The 15774-nt window shown below is 39.7% G+C and overlaps 1 protein-coding gene across 3 annotated transcripts in view; it reads left to right on the top strand.

Moving 5' to 3' along the window:
• Nucleotides 1-15774, top strand: part of SESN1 (sestrin 1) — a 141338-nt gene that overhangs the window by 61103 nt on the left and 64461 nt on the right. The window lies entirely within an intron of this gene.

Raw genomic sequence — 15774 nt, 5'->3', positions numbered from 1 at the left:
TAACTAGATCCATTTAGAAACTGATACCCGCTAGACGAGGGTTGTTTCTACTTAGCTTGGCTACTGTGGCAAATTGCCGGCACAACTATGATGGGTCTCGCGCTTTCTCTTCTTGGGTGGGGGTTAAGGGCACTGTTTCTTACCCCTGAACTGGGGTATTAACTGCCTCACTAGTCTCCTAGAGGAGGGGAGTGGAGAGGGAGGGACCTGGGCCCGCCCTCTACTCCAGCCCATGGGCCCCTAGGGATAGCAGTAAACCAGTAGAACTAGCGGTTCCTTCCCCTGGGCTACTTCCCTCTCCTCCCCTTCAGTTTGTGGGGCTTCCTGCCCTCCCTCTGCACAGACCAGGTGTCCCTTTACTAGGGTCATGGTCTTCTTAGCCCACCGCAGCACTTCTCCAAACTTTTCTCTGCTTCCCTCCAAACTGCTCTCTGCTTCAACATCAATCCACTCTTGTTTCAACTCCTCCAAACTGCTCTTTGCTCCAATGCCAATCCACTCTGCTTCAACTCCTCCTCTTGTCTGATTGAAGCAGGGTTTTTTATCATGTGACTGGCTTCAGGTGCTTTAATTAATTTATAGCAAACTTTCTTCCCTCTACAGGGAATAAGGCTCCCTTTTAACACTCTCCTGCTGCCCTCTGGCCATACTGTATCACACTACCAATAGCAGTCAAGATGTATAACAGTGCACGGTACCTTGGGTAATTACTAGAGTGGCTAGCCTGTACTGAAGTCCATGTTTCTGCAGCTTGACTGCTACCAGTACTTGATCTAACTAGCCCTAAATTAGTAGGGTATAAAAGCATATGCTGCGGTCGCACTTCCAACTGTTGACCTACCCAGTGTGGGTATAGTTATATTGGCATAAAGATGCTTACATTACTATAGCTTATTCTAGAAGATAGTTTCCTCAGGAAATTGGTAGGAATAAGCTATTTTACGTCACTATAGATTTTAACCTTCCAGGAAAATTTTTCTACCAGCCTGAATTCTCTCTTTCTGCCTATTCTTCCCAGCTAACCACAATATATAGACAACAAATTCCTACATCTTGTGTAGATAGATATAATTAGATATACCAGTTAAGCACCTTTATACTGGTATAGCTGCATCCACACTAGGGGCTTGTGCTGCTTTAATTGTGACTCTAACTTCGTATAGTGGTAAATCCACATAAATTTCTTGTTGACAAATCCTAATATTTTTCCTTATAAAGGATTCTTGTGATCTTTTCTTTGAAACCCTATCACACCTCCAGTGTCTGCAGCAAGCCTTTAATGTTTGTGGCGGGGGGGAACCAACAGAGCTACAGAAAGTGCCTTTTTCCTGGTTCCATGAAATACCATTCAGATTTAACTAAGGTATGAAGTATTAAAAATAGGTCTTCCCTTGTTTCACTTGCAAGCATCACAAAAACTTTGGCAACATGCCAAAATCACTGAACATTCAAAGGCCAGGTTTGCATTGTTGCCACAGCAGCACCATCCCCATCACAAGCTGCACTGGGAATACCAGGCAGCTCCTACACCAGCTGTAGCAGAATGGGAGTGGAAGAGAGGCAGGATGGGCTCTGTCCCCCTGTAAATCCTCAGACTCCTAACTTAGGCCACTGACGCTATCTTCCTCTCCAAAGGCAACATACAGGGCAGAAGGTTTCATAACTCTGGGAGATGAGATGAGAGGGAGATGCTGGCTGGCTTCCCCTGAACCCAACAACCCACCCTGCTGCAAGTGAACAGTCCTAATGTTGCAAACAAAGGCTAGTCCTGTAGCTCAAGGTAGTAGTACTGTGCTCTGAGATGTTTAGGGTTCAGGGTTCTAATCCCACAGACTCATGAGTGGAATTGTCACGCATGATATAATTTGTCTTTACCTTTTTCCTTTAAAAGCAATCAAAAAACCCTAGGAACTTATGTATTCATATGTACATGCACACTTTTCCTAGCTGTACTGGAAGAATTTTATTTAAATTGCACAGTCAAGCAGTCCAAAATTAGGAAATGCCAGATTTACAGTTGTCTGTGCAACTTTAAGTCTGTCCCCCCTGTGCATATGTATTATGATACAGCTTTTAATTACCCAATGAAATACTTTTTTCCCCCAGGACCTTTGTCGGATTCAATGCACAGAATGGACATAGGAAATGCCAGCTTTTCAGTTGCCCCCTAACTTTTTAAGTGCTTAACTTTAGAAGAATATTCAGGTTGTCATATTTTTGTATGTGTAATATTATATAGGTCAAAGAATATCAGAGTAGCAAAAGGGAAGTCCCTGTACTCTCTCATATTGTCTCAGCTCTCTGGTGGAGCTCAGTTGCATTGTTACAGTCTATTCCAACACTCACAGGAACTCAGGAAATGCTGATATTGCAGAAAACAGGAGCATGGTCAAGAGCAACATACAGCTTTGTTCTATTTTAATTGCTTCCTTCAGCTTTATTTCTATAGTGATAAATTGTGTACTGTATCTGTTGGGGATAGAGAGAAAATTATAAATTGTAATTCAACTTTTTATTTTAAAATGTGGTTTGCAGATTCAAATAGCTAAATACAAAGCTATAACACATCCTTTCATAGCATAATTAGAGCATTACAGAGCAATGAATGAAATGCTGCACAATTGAAAACCAGAACCTAAAATAGGGGATTAGCACCCGTCTTCTTCTGTCTCGTACTTTGTGGTCCATATCTTTTTCTTAATGTTAGCTAAGCCACAGAAAATGTGAGTTCACTTTGCAAGATTGTACAAAATGACCATTCAGTATGTACCTTTAAATCTGTCATTAGATTGGCAAGGAACCCCAAACTCTAGAGGGTTTAAACATCTGATCTCTCCTAGTAGTCTTGTCTTGGCTGTGACTTCTGCAGTGGTCTGACAGGAAAAGAAAACAAGGCTATAATGTCAGTGCTGCCAGTTCAGATACAGGAATGAATATATTTAAACTATCATAGTCTGTACACTTTTTGCAGAAAGGGGGCATCCTTTAAGCAAGATTTAGAGTCATTATTCGTACATAGGCTGGATGCATCTTTAACTTCCATATGAATGAGGTATTTACCAGCATACGACTTCCAATCAGATGATAAATAGTTGTTCATAACAGGATGGACCAGACAGCCAGTAAAACATTCCCAGGTTACTAAATTAGCACTTGATTGTTTTATTTTGAATGGTAAAGGAAAACTACAATAATTTACAATAAGACATTAGAGAGCAGAATAAATATTAACTAAATTAGAATTCCTATATTGAAAATGAATGTTTAAAATACATTTTTTAGAAATATGAGTCACTATTTTAGTATCTCATTCAGTGGATGTCATCATTCTTAGTGAGGCTGCCATTTAATGATACTGGATTGTACTTCACAGCAGGAGGCACAGTTTCATGAGACAGCATAACGCTTAAATTCAAGTTCTATTAGAAATAATTGCAAATCAAAGTCAGATTGCTTAAGTACGTTCTTAAGACACTTTTTAAAAAAAAGTATAAGCTAAATTACCAATTGGTTTAAGCAGCTGTAAATTACCAAAACCTAAAACTAGGACTTTCAAGTGATTAAAAAAAAATCGTGATTAATTGCGTGGTTCATCTCACTGTTAATAGAATATCATTTATTTAAATATTTTGGATGTTTTCTACATTTTCAAATATATTGATTTCAATTACAACACAATACAAAGTGTACAGTGCTCACTTTATATTTGTTTTTGATTACAAGTATTTGCACTGTAAAAAAACAATAGAAACAGTATTTTTCAGTTCACCTAATGTAAGTACTGTAATGCAATCTCTTTATCATGAAAGTTGAACTTACAAATGTAGAATTACCTACAAAAAACCTGCATTCAAAAATAAAACAATCTTAAAATTTTAGAGCCTGCAAGTCCATTCAGTCCTACTTTTTGTTCAGTCAATCGCTCAGACAAACAAGTGTGTTTACATTTGCAGGAAATCATGCTGCCCGCTTGTTTACAACGTCACCTGAAAGTGAGAACAGGCATTCTCATGGCAATGTTGTAGCCAGTGACCCAAGATATTTACGTGCCAGATGCGCTAGAGATTCGTATGTCCCTTCATGTTGCAACCACCATTCCAGGGGACATGCGTCCATGCTGATGACAGGTTCTGCTCGATAAGTCCAAAGCGGTGTGGACTGATGCATGTTCATTTTCATTATCTGAGTCAGATGCTGCCGGCAGAACGTTGATTTTCTTTTTTGGTGGTTCGGGTTCTGTAGTTTCCACATTGGAGTGTTGCTCTTTTAAGACTTCTGAAAGTATGCTCCATACCTTGTCCCTCTCAGATTTTAGAAGGCACGTCAGATTCTTAACCCTGGGGCAAGTGCTGTAGCGATCTTTAGAAATCTCCCATTGGTACCTTCTTTACGTTTTGTGAAAGTGTTCTTAAAATAAAAAACCTGCTGGGTCATCATCCAAGACTGCTATTAACATGAAATATATGGCAGAATGTGGGTAAAACAGAGCAGGGGACATGCAATTCTCCCCCCAAGGAATTCAGTCACAAATTTAATTAATGTATTTTTTTTAATGAGTCATCAGCATGTCCTCTGGAACGGTGGCCAAAGCATGAAGGGGCATACGAATGTTTAGCATAGCTCGCACATAAATACCTTGCAATGCCGGCTACAAAACTGCCATGCAAATACCTGTTTTCACTTTCTGGTGACGCAGTAAATAAGAAGAGGGCAGCATTATCTCATATAAATGTAAACAAACTTGTTTGTCTTAGCGATTGGCTCAACAAGAAGCAGGACTGAGTGGACTTGTAGGCTCTGAAGTTTTACATTGTTTTTGAGTGCAGTTATCTAAGAAAAAGAAATCTACCTTTGTAAGTTGCACTTTCACGATAAAGAGATTGCACTACAATACTTGTATGAGGTGAGCTGAAAAATACTATTTCTTTTATCATTTTTACAGTGCAAATATTTGTAACGAAAAATAATATGCACTTTGATTTCAGTTACAACACAGAATACAATATATGTGAAAATGTAGAAAAATATCCAAAATATTTAATAAATTTCAATTGGTATTCTATTTAACAGTGCGATTAATTGTGATTTTTTTGAGTTAATTGTACGAGTTAACTGTGATTAATCGATAGCCCTACATAAAACACAAACAACCTACCTTAAAACATGCTCTTAAAAACAGACTAGACACATTTTTTGTTCTAGTTGTGTGCTGTGTGTGGAGTCTTCTATTTCTGTATCCCAGACTGTCCTCTGACTGTATCTCCATCATATTAGACTTAACATGGTCCTAAATGAACTGCATATATCTCCTTCCAGAGTCTACACATGGCTTCCATTCTGCACCACTGTTGACAGCACCATCATCTTCCCCATTACTCAGGCCTGTAAGCTGGAGGCCGTGTTTTAATTTTCTCTCTTCTTTGCCACACGTATCCAGATTGTGTCCAAAGCCTGTTGCTGCTGCTTCCACAACATTTCTAAGATATGACTTTTTTTTTTTCTGTCTCCATAGCTAAAGTTTTCATTCAGGCATCCTCATCTCCTGTCTTGATCACTGTAACCACTATCCCAACTAGCCTCTCTGACACTCACATTACTCCCCTCCATTCTATACAAAATGAGTTGCTAAGATAGTCTTCCTTGCAATTTGTTCTTAACTTGTCACACACTCTGCTTTTGAATCTCTCCACTGGCTCTCTGTTCTCCATTGCAGGAAATTCAAAGTTTTTGTCTTTGTTATCAAAACCCTGCATAACTGTACTCCAGCCTACCTACTGGTTCTTGTCTTTGCTCACCTGTGACCCCCATCTCCTCTGCTCCACCAGTAATGCCAGCTTTATCATGTTGTCTGTTTCTCACAGCCACCTCAATGCTTCCTTCCTGCCACCTCATGGAACACCCTTCCAAAACTTGTCTCCCAGGCCTCTACCCTCTTGCCATTTAAATCCCTCCTGAAGACCCACTTCTACTGAGACACCTATAAGAAATAAACTGTCATAATGGTGAGAGATGTGCAACTGGAAATAGTTTTATAATTCTAACTTTCAGAAAATAGTTGTACTGGCAAGATGTGGCCAATAACCACAGTTTGTTTCCCTTTCTCCTACCCTTTGTTTGTCTGTCTGTTTTTTAAATTGTAAACTGTTCAGGGCAGGGACTGTTCCTTCCTTCGTTCATATATATTCTGGACATTGTCAGAAATAAATTAATTATAACAGTAATAAGTTATAGCGAAAGGTATTCTTTGAGACTACTGTTATACACAGACTTCGGTATGTTGAGTCTCATGAGTACTTTCAGCTGCCCCAGAATGTGACCACTAGCCAAGTTATGTACGCTTGAAAGTGGCTAATTGCAATTAGTTAGTGTAAATTTTAGCTGTTCAAAATTGGTAAGTTTTTTTTTTTTTAGGCCTTTAAGAAGTGTATCTTTCCACTATGAAAATTAGTTCCTATTCTCTTATTCTTTGACTAGGGGGAAAAAAAGAAACTCCAGTTTGCCATAGGACCAAGCAGGTTTGGAATTCTGGTTTAAAAGCATCATAGGAACCTTTAATATTAAGGATTAGAGGGTTTCGTTTGCTCTTTCTGGTGAGCAGGTCCCATCATTATACAACAGTTAGTTGATATGCTGCTATAATGTCATCAGGCCCAAAGAGCCTGTCAGAACATGACTTTAGAAAATGTCACTATACCTTATTGTAAAATAGTTGCTGTAGCAGAGGTGAAGAAACAAAACTGGAGTTTGCTACAGACCATGGAAGTTTGAAATAAACCTCTGATGTAGGGCAAAATTTTCAAAGATCCTAAGTGACTTTAAGTCCCATTTTCAAAAGTTACTTAGTTTTAGGCATTAATAATCCTAAGTATCTCTCTATAGCACTTCTATGCATACTTGCAGTACTTTTTTACTTCAGTTATTGTGTGCTGGTTTCCATTCTTCTATTAGGTGGTTGCAACAATTAGTTTTAAGAAGAAACACTGTCCCTCTTCTAAGGAGAGAAGCAAATAAACAAGATTCCAAAACAGTAGTAATCAGATTATGTGAATTTCATTTGTGCCATTTTGATGTTAGAATTGCACAGCTGCCAGTTTAATAACAAACAGCATTATTTTAAGCCTTTGACTTCATTAAAGCATACCCATTGCCAACCTTTTCCTTAAACTGGCGATAGCAGATGTTGTTAGTTAGCCCCATTGCATATTGTGTGAATGTTGAATAAAGAGGGAAGATAATCTTTAGTTTAAGTATATATTAATATGTTTATTCCACAAGCCAGATCACATGTCTGGATGTGTAGCTCTTTGAATCTTGTATTCTGTTAATTACTTTCTAAAAACCCCACTGAAAAGTTACAAAATGTATTGCTTGGTCTCTGTTAAATAAACAATTTTTGAGTACTCATCTCAGGATATGTTGGTCACATCACAAAATCTCATTGTATTAAGATATTTTTCAAGAGTTCTTTTTAAAGTAATTCCTTTGTCAAAAGTATTTGGTTTATATGTAGGACTTTAAGTTGTTCTCTTTGCCAAACCAATTTTTATATCCTATGTAGCACAAACAAAATTTTGAATTTTTATGGCAGAATTTTAAAATGGTGAGGCCTACAACAAGCTTGGCTACTGGCACGTAGGTATGGTATTGTGCTGCCATAGAGAAGGCCCCACTATAGTAACAATTTTCAAATTCTCCTTACCAGGCAGGTGGTGCCATTTAGTTATGCTGCTTAGTATCCAGTAGTGGCACTGAGAGTGTTTTGGAGTAGGCGTCATCTGGTGGTTTTTCTGGCCGAAAGGAGAATTTATATAAGCAGTAGTCTCTAGGATAGGGTGAAGGCTAAGTCATTGTGACAACTTGGAACTTAATCTGTTGAAAAAAAAATCCTTGTTCTACTAATAATGATGGGAGAAATACTCTTTGTGGAACAGGCAACACAATTAAAAATTTTAAATTGTGTCCATATATAATGTAGAACCTAGCTTTAGACATAAGTTCGTTTCATTGCTAAAGCCCATACTAACAACTCTTTATTAACTATATGAATTCTCTGGAAGTGATGAAACTTGGGAACCAATATGTCTAGCTACATTCCTCTTAACACCACAGGCTTGCCTACACAGTGACATCAATAAGCCTTGAATTTGATTTGTATAAAACATGTGTGCTCATAGCCTAGTGGTGGCGTATATTTAAATTTCAGATGAGCTTTTCCCTTAACGTCCCTCCCCCTCTTTCTCTTTCTCACTCTCATCCTCCCCCTAAAGCCTCCTTTTCAGAGGGAAGTTTACCATTTCTTCCACTCATAAGTTGTGGACATCTTCACTCATCAACCTTCCATTTTTCACCTTCCAGTTTCCCGCCTCTGCTCTGGACCCCTCCCAGTTTTCACCCTCCCCAAGATGTTGATCTCACAAAATTGGGAGGGAGCTTTTAAGAACTGGTCTTGCTGTTGTTGCTTGGTGCTTCTATGCCTTCTGAAAGACTACTCCCTTCCTTTTTCCCAGTTGGCCTGTCGGTCTCTTTGGCTCCTCCTGCGCTGTGACACTTGCAGAATGGGAGCTGGTGGAGGAGCTGAAAGAAGTGTGTGTGTGTTGAATGGCTGGCTGGGAAAAGAGAGTGCATGTGGGGAAATGTTGGTGGCCAGCCAAGAGTGTTGGATATGGGGGTGGCAGCCAGGGAGCCATAAAGTTGGGTGGAAAGTCAAATGCTGGAAGTTGGCGAACAGATTAGTTTACGATGAAGACAAGACAATTTATATTGATTGTGTATAAATATCATATAAAGCAGTCATATGCTGGTGTTCTACAGTGCTAATGGCAAGACTTGTGACTAGTTTCATGACGGGGATAAATCCTGTTCCAATTTAAAATATTGCTACTTTCTTTGGCAGTAAAAGATATATGTTCTGAAGCAAAATTGGGATTCTTCTTGTATTAGTTTGTATGCAAGTAACCAGAGTGCTGTTTTAATTCACAAATATTGATATCTGGGCTGTGGGAGTAAGCTAAAAGTTGTATAAGTACGCCTGCATGGAGTTTTTTGATGTGTGCCTTGTAAGTGAATTGTGGAAGCCTGTCCTACTTCGGGTCTTGAGATAGCACTGGTTGAGATTTTTCCATTGGAATGGTTTTCCAACAAAAAAAAATGCAGTTTCACTAATTTTGAAACTTTTTATGCAGGGGAAGTCTCAATTTTCCTGAAAATTTTTGATTTTCTGTTCACTAAAATCTGAATGAAATAATTTTGGGTTGGTTTGATGAGATTTGAATATTTCAGTCTGTTTTGAATCAGTTCAATAAAATCTTAAATTGCATTTTCCAGTACTTAACCTTAGGGTCTGAACTTGAGCTCCCATCATTTTCTCCTGTGGGTTGATTTCCCATAATGCACTGTGGATTTCCTTATGACTAAGCTGTGTGATGCAGCGTGGGACTCAAATGACTTGGGTATATCAAGTTCAGAAGCCTGGTGCCCCTGTTTTTCTTGAAGTGTCAAGCTTCCTGGCTGGACTGTATCTTCCATGAGGCACCTAAAGTCATTGGATTCCTATGATGCATAGCACAGAGTTTGGTCACAAGAAAATTCACATTGCATTATTGGAGATTTAGTCCTCCAGGTAGTTCATCCCATGAATGAGATGAGAGAATGGGGACCCTGAACTACAAGTCCCATAATGCCACTATGAGACAATGCATTTTAAGATTGAACTCACCTGAAGTGTTCCAGATCAGTTCAATATATTGATCTGAAACATTTTTATTTTGGGAATGTTAATGTTTAATTTCAATCAAAAATGTTGAACAAAATGCTCTTTCTGAACTGAAAATTTTTGGAATTTCCATTCTGTGAAAAATTGCAAATTTTAGCATCCCTGATTTGAGATGAAAACAAATGTTGAGATGTTAGACTTTGCTGTGGGGTGGAAACTCTGAATTTCACTCAGCCCTGTCTCTAGGGCTGTATGTACATGTGCAAGAGAGAGAGACTGCAACAGTCTTTATCTACACCACACCATCTTGCTTTACCGTTATTGAATAATAGCATCAGACTTAGTTGGTTAGTAGCTTTATCAGATAACCACAGAGTAATTCTACAACCAATTACAGTATATGCAAAAATGAGTATGGAACAATGATGCCAATTGTCTCCTACAAAAGAGACTCATCCTGTGGAACCATTGCAAGATTAATGATGTCAGGTTAACTTGGACTGGACTACTTGGCTAAATATGAATTGTGCTAATCTTCACTGATGTATTTTTCTTTACAAATGTCAATGTGGGATCTTTTTTATACATCTTGAATTGCTGTTTAAGTGTAATGAAAGAGAATGAAATGGGTATTTCCAGTATTGGTCCTATAGGTGGGGCATGTTTCCCTGGCAGGAAAACACTTACATATATTTTAAATATTTTCATTTACAGATGATTGACACAAGGAGTTTGAATATTTAACTGGCGTTAAGCCAGGCCTTTGAAATGTGAACAATCTTCTATTTTTATTAATGGAACTTAAAGCTAAATAAGTAGTTCTATAGTTGATCTCCTTGAAGGCAGTTTAAAAGATAGCTTGTTAAAGAATGCAAAGTTAAGTCCTGATATCTTACATTTCTATCTTACATAATTACCTAATTATAAGAAAGTTTTGAGTTAACAAGATATTCAAAACTACAAATTCTTCTCTGTGTAGATGTAGTTTGAAATAATTTAATCCTTGTTTCAGAACTTTGGAAATCAAAGCTAAATTGTTGCAAAAGCTAACTTGCCACAGACTATTGTTTGGTTTTTCTAACCAATGAAATTGAAAAAGGAAAAGAAAAAACTTGCTAGTTAGCTCAAATTACATAGCAGTATTTTTCTAAAGAAATGTGGTAGACTGAGTCAAATTCTTACTAAAAATGTAAATCATATTGACCAGTTTCATTAAAACATATAAATAAATTCCTATCATATGCCCGTGGCATCCTAGACAACTAGATACTATTAATTGTCTTAAATAAAAATACTAACAAGCCAATGCACAGCTTGCATATACATCATGACATTACTCCTGGGGGAATTCTGCACCACTGCGCAATGCAGAATTTTGCAGAAGTTAATGTGGATGCAGAATTTCTTTTCCCCTACAGAAATGGGCTGCAGTGCTGCTAGCCACCACTACGGGCTGCTGGACCCAGCAAAGCCAGGTTCCTGGCAGCTGCAGTTCCCAGCATACCCTCAGGGAAGGAAAGGCCGGTACACAGGAAACTACGTGCAAGCCTGGGGCTGAGCATCAAGCTGTTTCTCCCTCTGGATCCCTGGGCTCTGGAGGGGGAGGGGGCAGGTGTCTGGGCAAGGGAGGGTCCCTGCAGCTGGGCTCTGGGGGGAGGGGTTGTGAGTGTCTGGCTCCCTGGCTGGGCTCTGGAGGTGGGGAAAGGGAGCAGAGAAACAGGGACTGGGTTGACATAGGAGTTTCTTTAACTCTCCACTATTGAGGGGATTTTTGTGTGTGTCTCTATTGTTATAGACATACTTTCTGACAGGTATTTTGAAATGAATTACCAAAATAATTGAAACTGGCGTGATTATGTAGTGTTATTTTAACAAATAAAATTTGCAGAATTTAAAAATATTGTATTCAGAATTTTTAAACTTTTGGCACAGAATGCCCCCAGGAGTAGATAACTGTTTACTCTATAAAGGGTGCCAATCTTCAAATCTAAAACTTCTTCCCATTTCATCTCCCATAACCCCCACCCTCAACCATCCCCATATTCCTGCCCAAATATGAGTTTTATAGTGAGTTCTAAAGGTCAACACCTGTAGGCTAAATTTAGACCTAGAGGAGTTAATCTCAGTTGAAGGGACCTCATTGAGAATACCCTCCCAACAACTCTGCCTCTCTCATACCAAGGGAGCTCCAGCTCAAGTACCTCTACTGATTTCAGTATCACCTGAGAAGAGACCGGGCTTCTCAGTTAGGCAGGTCCCAAAACATTGAGAGCTTTATTGTTCAAAACTCACCCCTTAGATTTCCCCATAAACTAGTAAGCAGCCAATGCAATAAATGTGGTATTCCTGGAATTGGTTTGATTGGACAGGGGGAAGAAGAGCTCAAAGCACAATCATACTATGAGTGCTAGGGACATCAGTCATATTGTTCTTTACTATCCATACAACAATTCACAATTTAAATTTTACTTCCTTAGTACTGTAGTGTTCCATTACCAGTTTCCCACTGATCCATAGTCTTTCAAGATAGACAAGACCTGAATTTCTAATTTAAAGAGCAAGCAGAACTTTCCTTCTCCTTTTAGTAGTAGAAAGGGGAGATAAGAACACGATTTTGTTGTCCTCTTAAAGTCACAAACCAATTTTTAACTGCTTTGCAGATCATCTTCCAGTAGTACAATATAAATACTTTAATAAACAGTAGTCCACTTCTAAAAATAAATCTTTGCCAATTTGTGTTAGTTATGTGCATAAATATTCACATTATTGCAATGTTTGATCATAAATATTCCTTTAAACACACATTCTGCCAAACTCTTGCTTTTTATTTTGAGCTAGTAATGAATAGTGCTGAGACTGTATGGCAGATGAACCTCTTTGGAGGCTTTTAATTTGTCAAATTCTAGAACTTACTCAGTTTGGCACAGAGTGGGGGAGGCTGTTTCCCCTTCATACTTGCTTGTGCCTCTGTCAAACCACAATATCACAGTTCAGGCAATGTGCTTGTGTTTTCTGTGGCTATATTATCCTATCTGAGAGATGGGGAGGTTATTTTTGCAGCAAACAACCCTCTTAATGCCTTAATGGTTGTGTGACTAATTACTGTCCTGTTCCTTTCTATACTAGTTCTGTGGACCAGCATTTTCAACAGTAAAATGGTATAGTGATAACAACCAGAAGATCTTGATTACTATATAATTGTCTAGACAACTGTATGTTAGTTTTGAATTACAACTAAAGATATGTGGAACAAGGATAGTATGGATTTTTTTTTAATGTGAATGTCTGGATTCTGCATATGAAATTTGTTAAACTGTTCATAACTTTTTAAAAAGTTTGAAGCAAAAGGGCAAATTCTAAATCTTGTATTCAGCTTGTTGTTGATCCAGTATTAGTAAATGTATGAAGTTCAAATACCTATAGTTAGACTAGACAGGCTTCCTGTCTGCTGTTTTTCATCTCGTTATTTCATATGGCACAAACTCCTACATTAACTTAATATATTAAGATTGGTGTGAAGATTTTGAAAGTGAGTCTTTCTGGTTGAATCAGGTTCATAGATCTTTCTTGCTTCCTCTGTTCTGCAATGTGTCTGACCACTGCCTTAATGAGGTAATAAGTCTGTCCAAGACAGTGGCTGTGTTGTGATGTTCTCTATCTTGACAGGTAGGCAGAAAATGAGTCCATGGTGTTGATTGGCAGCATGGGGGGATCAGAGATGATCTGTGAAAGTCCTAGGAAGCCAAGTGAGGAGTTGTCTTTCTCTTTGTCTATATCCTCATCTTAAAGGGGGGGCATGGGGTCTTTCACAAATGCCCCTCTCTTCTCCACTAGGATTTAGTTGGACCTTCAGCCCCTCTGTCTTCCAACATAGAAACTAACTGGGGCCTTCTGCCCTCTTCCCTCCACGTGCAGACTATTTGGAGGTTTTCCCTTTCAGTCACTATTAGGTTCTCTACTCTTTTTTTTTTTCCTTTCTTCCCCTATAAGAGCTAACTAGAAGTCTTTTCACCCTCCTTCCTCCATAGGTGGCCTAACCTGCTACACTTATCCATAACCATATACTTGCAAGGGTGTACAGCTCCACCTAATCTACTCCCATCTCCATCCTCACACAGGAACTTCCAGGGAGTTTCCACACCTACCTCTTTGATATGTCCATTGATATGTCCATTGCATTTGCATATGTCCATTCCACTGTAGGGGTGTGGTTGCCTCGTGCACAGTAATCAGAACATTTTCCCTCAGTTGTACCCTTTGGGGTGGCTTGAACTCCCTCTGTCACCTCATGCCACTGTATGCTGAAATAAGAGGGTGGTGCCACACCCAGCCTCCCTCAGTTCCTTTCTCACTGCCAGTGATAGTTGTTAGAGCAATCTTAGACTAATTATAATAAGTGCTTCCCTCAGTCTTTTTGTATATATACCCTCTAATTGTTAGGAATTAGTTAGTTTTTAGCTAGTTCGTACGGATAGATTTTAGTCTTAATTTTTTTGGACAAAGCTTCTGAGTACCAGGCTTGGTGCCAGAATGATGCCACACTCACCAGGGTTTAAGTCCTGCCACACTTGCACTAATCCCATGCCGGTCAGTGACCCGTACTTATCCTGCTTAAAGTACTTGGGAAAATTCCATAGTAGTAACAAATGTCACATCTGCAAGGGATTTAAGCCTCACTTAAAGAAGGACAGAATAGTGACATTCAAGTATCTACTCATGAAAGCACCACTTCAGCCCTCTCGAAATCACTGCGCACACAGTTCTCAGATTACCATAGCCTTGGTGTGAAGTGCACCAGAAATGTCTGTGGCTCCTCAGTCCTGTACCAAAGAAAAGGCTTAGACTTTCCTCAGATTTAGTACTGTGCTTAGTCGTGTCAGTGCCTGAGCCTAGTAAAGGCAGAGACTCTAAGAAACATGTTGGGAAGAGTCTTTCAGTGGAGCAATCTTCAGCTAAATAGAAGCAATAGCTACCTCTGGAGCATGTGCCAGGTCTGTTGAGGGTGTCCCCTGAAAGCTCTCTGAGACAGTCATCAGCCGCTGCTGCTGACCACTGCAGAGGCATATGCAGCTGGGAGAGAACTATGCAGTACTCGGTACTGGTATCTCTGGCAGTGCAAGAAGGTTCAAAATTGGTACTGATGCCTGTGGCTATTACCACAGTGTGTCAGGAATTCATGGTACCAAGCCTCTGTATGTGCAAGCCTCCAATGATTTCCCTGGTACCTCCTTTCCCAGGCTCAGGGTACCAGTCCCTAGTACTGAGTAGCTCTGCATCACCCCCCCCCCCCCCGCATGTCAGATGGTTCAGACTCTTTTATCTTCAGATTCAGTGGTACATTTGTCTCTGTCCCATTCAAGGCAGAGGACATACCCTCCATCAGAGACTTGAGAACCGTGGGCAGTGCAGCTGTCTTAACACTGGCCTGCTCCTCCTTCCAAGTAACCATAGCCCAGTTAAGATTGGGTCCCAGGCCCATATCAGTTGTCATTCTGGACACCATGGGGAGTTTCTCCCTCCTGCTAGGTCTTCCCTACAGTCATCTCATTCTGGGTCATAGAGACCTCTCTGAGGATATCATCACTGAGAACATTATTCTCTGATACCCAGTACCAACATTGGTACTGAGCACCCAGAACCACCTCAGGCCGCTTCCCAACTGCAAATCATGGAGTAGCTACCACCTCAGAATCCTGTGGCGTCCTCTTTCTTGTCACCAGACAAAGCAGTTGATGCAGTAAGCGATTCAATACCACTAGAATACCACTGAGCTCATCAAGGTTGTTTGAGAAGGGTGGCCTCTTTTCTTGATATTCAGGCAGAGATGGTGTGTGAAAGCTCCCACAAGTTGGTGGACATCCTGATATTGGTGGTCCCTGCCAGGGTGGCTCTGCCAATTAATGAAGCCATTATGGAGTGAGGCAAGGCACTCTGGCATATGCCGTCCTCCTTACCTCCTGCAGCAAATTGAACTGAAAAGAGGTACTACATCTAAGGGATATTAATATTTTATTCCCTCTCTTGGATTCCTTGGTGGTAGCAGCTGCTAATGAATGGGAGAG

The sequence above is a fragment of the Caretta caretta genome, chromosome 3 (assembly GCF_965140235.1).
Source record: "Caretta caretta isolate rCarCar2 chromosome 3, rCarCar1.hap1, whole genome shotgun sequence".
In the NCBI taxonomy this organism is placed as follows: domain Eukaryota; kingdom Metazoa; phylum Chordata; order Testudines; family Cheloniidae; genus Caretta; species Caretta caretta.
The sequence above is the reverse complement of the archived record's forward strand: the minus strand, read 5'-3'. Positions and strand labels throughout refer to the sequence as shown.